This window comes from Mercenaria mercenaria, chromosome 16, assembly GCF_021730395.1.
Source record: "Mercenaria mercenaria strain notata chromosome 16, MADL_Memer_1, whole genome shotgun sequence".
In the NCBI taxonomy this organism is placed as follows: domain Eukaryota; kingdom Metazoa; phylum Mollusca; class Bivalvia; order Venerida; family Veneridae; genus Mercenaria; species Mercenaria mercenaria.
In genome coordinates, this window is record NC_069376.1 from 73,358,848 (window position 1) to 73,365,429 (window position 6,582).

Below are 6,582 nucleotides of genomic sequence, written 5' to 3' on the forward strand. Positions count from 1 at the left end.
CCCATACCTCAGCTGCATACAACAAAATTGGCAAAACCATGGAGTCAAAAAGGGAAAGTTTGGTTTTAATATCAAGGTTGACTCTACTGAAAATTGACAGTAAATTGTTATACGCTCTTCAGGCTTGATCAGATAAAATAGTCAATAAAGTAAGAAATGTTTTCTTTACACACTGACATTTGCTAAAAACAGTTTCATATCATGCATGTTTTCTTTTCTCAATACTTTTATCATAAATATACATTGCCATGTACATGAATTTGTAACACTCTCCTTGTGAAAAGAAATTTGTTTGTGAACATTTCCTTTGTATACATGATATAAATCTCCTCAGTACAAATTGATAAATGAGACAAGTCAAAAGTTCATAACCAGATTTATTGATGAGTATAAAAAGCTGCAATGCGTCTGAAATGTGAAATGTAATGTAAATTCTCGAAGGGAATGTGCTAAATTGCTCTGTCACTCTAATTTCCATAAAATAAAACTAAGTAATGAGCTAAAAATTCTTTTCAGCATCGTTTCATCATTATACCAATCTGTATGTAGGTTTCTGTTGAAAAATAACAATTACGATGTCAGGCATTCGCCATGACATCCATATCACAAACTTGATAATTGCGTATAATATGTAAACTATTCGAAAGGACTATCAAATTGTTTCTCTTACACTATAAGCGTCCATTTATTAAATAATTACTCTCTGTTTAGTGTACTGGATGTATATTCGGGTATCAAACTCTCTGTTCCTCGAGTCTTTGCGTTATGAAAATTCAGTTACTCGAGTCTTTGAGTTATGAAAAATAGAGTAACTCTGGTCTCTGAGTAATGAACACTCAGTTCCTCGAGTCTTTGAGTTATGAACATTTAGTATGAACACTCAGTTCCTCGAGTCTTTGAGTTATGAACATTTAGTATGAACACTCAGTTCCTCGAGTCTTTGAGGTGATAGATCGAGCCCCAGTCTGTCTGCACATTTTCCTCACCCTGAGACATTTGGTGCCCAACGAGGGACCGTGATGGCATTGTACTGGTTAGTCTCGGACGCCTGTAATTGCTTATATATAAAATACCCGCTGGAATTCGAGTACGAATTTCAAAATGGTGGGAAAATATGTCACGGTATAGGACTTAAATATCCTGTGATATGCAGGCTCCATAACCTCAGATCCCCTTTCTAAATTCCAGTGTGTTTAGTTCTGCCCATTGTTTTCTCGTTTAGGACAAACCCATTTGTTTAACTGGGGACCATACGCCGCTTTTCATGGAATTACACACTAGTGTAGCATTGAAGGTTCCATGTACACCGCCGTATGAACACATTTGCGGATGTCTCTAAATTGTTTTTTGTACTTTTAACATGTGTAAATGTTGAGTTCTGCTCAACCCGGGGCTAGAGGGCGTGGACGGTAGCATGCATTTCCACTACCGTCCATGAACAGGCTCAATTAAACCGAGCCTGCAACATTTTCGTTTTTGTTGTGTTGAGCGACCTTTGGAGTTTCCACTTTTTCTATTTTAAATATCAAAACGAGGAGAACTGTGTAGGCGGCCGGGTAGTTCAGTCAGTAGAGCATTGGAACGGTATTCCGAGGTCCCCGGGTTCGAGACCCGGTCTGGCTGCACATTTTTCTCACCCTGTGACAATTTAATGCATTTGTAATATTTGACTTTAATGCTGTAGAATGGGGAGAAATTCTTAACAGAATGAGAATATATTTTCCACGAACATATTTTTATGTGCCAAAAATTGAGAATCCTGTATAATCAATGGACGTCCAGTGTTCGTAAGTCTTCTGTTTATTTTTCCGTTTATCGAATGTAGTTAATCTTCCGAAGCATTTACAAGCGACAGCTGTGTTTAGAACAATTATGACGTCAGTATTACGTCATTTCATGTAAATGATACTATTTAATAATATTTTCATTACATACAAAGGATAGAATTAATCAGATCAATACGTGATGATCCGAAAATTAATAACTTGCGTCAAGTGGACAGTCACACATATCAATCATTTATGAAAACAAAATGATCTGTCATAACATCTATGAATGGACCATTCTACGAGGAAACGTGCTACAATTACTGCATAATAAATAGATATGGAATTCGATGTTTTTCTTTTGTTTACACAGAAACTAGTAAAAATGTTGACAAAATTTTACCATATATAGCAAAAAAACAACACAACCAACAGATTTGTTGTCGTGGAAGCCGAAGTTCCAGAACACACATACGCCATGAAAATACAGAGATATACATATTAATTAACAACCCTCCTTATTTACAGCGTATATTAATGTTATTGCATTTATAATATGTAAGAAAATTTGATAATGTTTAAGACTAATAACGGTTGTTCCTATGCTTACTACGTGTTTGCAAGGCGTAAAATCTCTTTTGGACACAAATATACTAACTACAAAAAACGTATACAAAACGTATATATCTCTATAAAATATCATTTAGTGAAAATATAGCTTTCGCAAAATCAGATATACTCTGATAGGTCGGCATTTAACGATCCACCACCACCTACTTTTTTCTCCACTTAACCTTCATGAAAATCATGCTGGTCATACTACAGCTGTACTTCAAGATGACAGGTGGACAAGTTTGGCCCTTCCTGAATAAATATTTCACAACGTCGTCGGTCGATATATTTTCAGTACAGTTTAAAGAAAAATAAATAAATAACTTTCTTACACTGTAGAAACAAAGAGCGGTTCAAACTTGACTGTTTTTTTTTTCGGGGTTGGGGAGGAGGGGGGGGGGGAGTTAACGTAGCACCGACACAATTATAGGTCATATGGCGACTTTCCAGGTTTGATGGTGGAGGAAGACCCCATGTGCCCCTCAGTGCGTTATTTCTTCACGACTTGACTGAATACGTCAAGTATACACTGATACATTAATTTAATAAACTGTATATACATTTAAGTACATTGTCTTGCTTTAAACATTTACCTAGACATTTGTATTTATCAGTTTCTTCGTGCAAATCATGTGTAATTACCATTAAAGTTATTGTTTTGTTGGTTTTTAAATAGTTTTTTCTATAGGGATCTTTACTATTTGTATCCTACAAAGTTCTGAAAATATAATGACACTGTAAGGATGGCCTGTTTAAGGTTTTACGAGTCTGATTTACTCTAGTATGATAAATTTATCAGTCTGTCAGCTCATTTTCAGAGATATATTATGGAAACTTTCGGAGGCGGAATAACCACTGTTTGTGCTGTTACATAATCGTGTTTATAATCCTTCCTCAGAGATTCTTTTAACATTTATAGTGCAGTTGTAGTATCCGGCGTGAAGTTAAAAGGGTGTTTTACAGCCTCTCAAACTTAATGAAAATCAAATACAATAATGTTAGCAATTTTTTCTTTACATCCTCAAAAGTTTTTAAATTATTCCAATAGCACTTTCTAAGTTATAAACAACGGCAAATATAATTTAAAAAGATTATTCATGTTCTGCATGAGAACTGTTTTTTTTCTCTAACACCCACACGGCTACTATTCTTTGTGAAAGATTGCGTTTGTGACTTTCCGTTAACTATTATCATTTGAATTCCAAAGTAGTTATTTTCGCCCATCTTCTGTTTTATTTTTGCGAGTTGCATTGATATTAAGATACTTCTCAGAATTGAACGTTTTGTAGCTCCAAAGCTATCACACACAGTGTTAACATGTTTTTCCTTGATGTTTTTCTCCTAAATCGACGGAGAGAGTGTAATTTTGTCATGCAGCTTTCTTAGCCGTCCCCTTAAAAATTAGGCTCTTGGTGCTCTGACTTCAGACAAGTTGAGCACAATGATGTAATTATACCTTAGATTGGCCACACTTTTATGTTTTACTTAATATGATCTGTTGTTTTTTCACTAATGCACATGTTAGAGCCTTTCTCGGCAGGGAGTGATTTTATTTACATTGTGTTGTCTTACTTGTTGAAAATATAGTAAGTGCGAGGTTGGCATGCCCTAAATGCGTTTAAACCCCCAGTTTCCTTTTTATAGGGTACTGACCGTTCAAAGGCGGTGCCCCTATTTTCAACTTGTTTTCTGTCCGTCTTGTATTTTGTGTTGCGTATGTTATCTTGTTTGTTGTAAGCGTTCCTTTCCTTTTTCTCCTCACTCCACCGTATCGCCCCCCTCTCATCCTTTCCCCTTGCATTTGCGCTCCCTTGCTTTTGCATCCCATCTCCTTTTACTATAAGTTATCGTGCCCATATTAATTATGTCTGCCGGAATCTTTAGGCGCTGCCCGATTGTTGTTTTTTCCTGCTTATTTGTTTATCTATGTAAGTTAGTTATGTGTGTTTGTCTTTTGTACGTGAGTGTCTGCGCTGCTGTGGTTTACGTTGTAGTGTAACTGTGATTAAGGAACGTAGCTCCCCTTACTCCCTCTTTTTCTATATTTTGCATAAAGATAAAATTTACTTGTTTTTTTTTAAGCAACCCGTCATTAATATTTTTTGTTACAGCTTCCTTTTGTTGTGGGCCTACCTTGCAAATGCGTGGCTATGTGGCTGTGTTTGTGGTGCTCCGTGCTTTTGAGAATTCTACCCTTACCTTTTATCTGTTGTTAAAGTATTTCAGTGACCTAAATCACTCGACCGAGGAGGCCTCTCCACTTCTTCTGTAGCAATAAAAACGTCTCCAGGTTCGTTTGAATAACTTTTTAGAAGAGGAGTAGCTTTCAGGTTTTCCTTAATTTGATGTTGCTTGTGTTTGATATATGTAAACGGCTAAATTAGGGTAATATTTGAATATATCTATAATGAACACCAGAAACACTTAATTTCAATACTCAAACATGCTAAATGTGACCAAACACGTACACATACAATTAGAACACCATAACCTTAAACGTACTTCGTTTTTGCTTTCGTTACAACATCTTATCGCCATAGTGATAGCAGATACGGTGATATCATTTCGAGGTCTTTATCATTAGTGTTAGGACATGGTTTATGCTTGCTCTTTAGATGGCATACATTTTACTTTTATGCATCAATATCTTTTTTTTAAATCTTGATTTAGACTATAAATCCATTTTCAGTTTAAATTATTTGTTTAGTATATTTCATGGAAGATTAGCAAAGTAAATTGATATATACGGACATGTTAAGATATCCACCAGTGTATGATAACTTACAGTTTGTCACAACCACTTCAATACATGCGGTTACACTCTTCGCTCTTCAGTAAGAAATTGTTTCGATATTAGTTGAGTTATTTGTACTTACAAATGCGCATCCTAAAACCAGATATATAATTGATATGTATTACAGTAATCATGCTCAAATTTCTTTGTTAACCTTCTTAAAACGAATACGTTTGCTTAAATGTGTATGTCACTCCTTCTAAAAACGAATGTGCTTGCAAACATTTCCCATGTATATATAGTTAAAATATTCCCGGGCCAAAGTGATAAATGAGAATGGTCAAAAGTTCATAACGAGATTTATTGAAGAGATGGAGTAGATGCAGTACGTTTGATAGGATAAGGCGATCTCATGGGAATGAACTGACTTTAAGTTAATCTCGCAGTCACAGTCTCATTTCTATAAAATACAAACAAATACTTTGCTTTAAGCGGATACGTAGGTTTATAGGACTCTATTCATAGAGTTTTATTGGGAGATTGAAATATTGACGTCGTAGGCCCGCATCTTGACATACGTTTTTACAGATTTCAAAATGATTATAATTTTACTGTTTAGTTTAGGGCAATGTCATTGCTTTTAACTTTGGTTGATAACCAGTCATTTCGCGGCGTCTAGGCTCATTTGGCTATGTAAATAAGACAATGATTTGTCCTTGCTATAAAATGTGTACTAATATATTAAATATATTGTAAATAAACTCTGTTAGAAGATCCTTTGGAAGCATGTAACGTAACCTAGCAGTATGATTGCAGACTCGTTTTCATTGTCTGTTTTTATAACAGTAAAATTGAATGTATTCCATGAACCCAGAGGATAAGAATATGTAAGAATACTGCGTTCGAGTGAGAAGAAACATTTTACAGTAGCTACACAGCATTAAAGACTGCTGTTGTAATTGTACGTCAACAACATTTACTTTGTATAGAAGCACCATCGACGGCTTTTTCAATGTATCACGTGAAATGCAAAGTACGATTATCATGAGGGTTTTATATCATATCACATCAAGACGTTTATCGTTGTTTCTGGAAGTAAACTAGTGATATATGTAACAGTTTGCTCGGGAAACTTATGTAAACATAAAATACACTGTGGATATGCTTATAACCGAGCTGCGGTGGCCTAATGGATAAGGCACCTGCCCCGCAATCGGGAGGTCGAAGGTTCGAGCCCTGTCAGAGGCGGAACTTGTTACTGAAGAGAGACCGGTTGGTGAGCGGCCAGCTAGTTAAATAATGGTTATCGATTGCCTACCTGCCTGGTGCCTGGCATTAGGAATTGGGAAGTGTAAGTAGGTGTCTCATAGGCCAACTTGGCTGGCCCTTTCAGTAGGGTTGACACTATAATAAACAAACACTTTACTTTACTTTATAATTAATACGACTGAATTCAATATATCTTTGTGA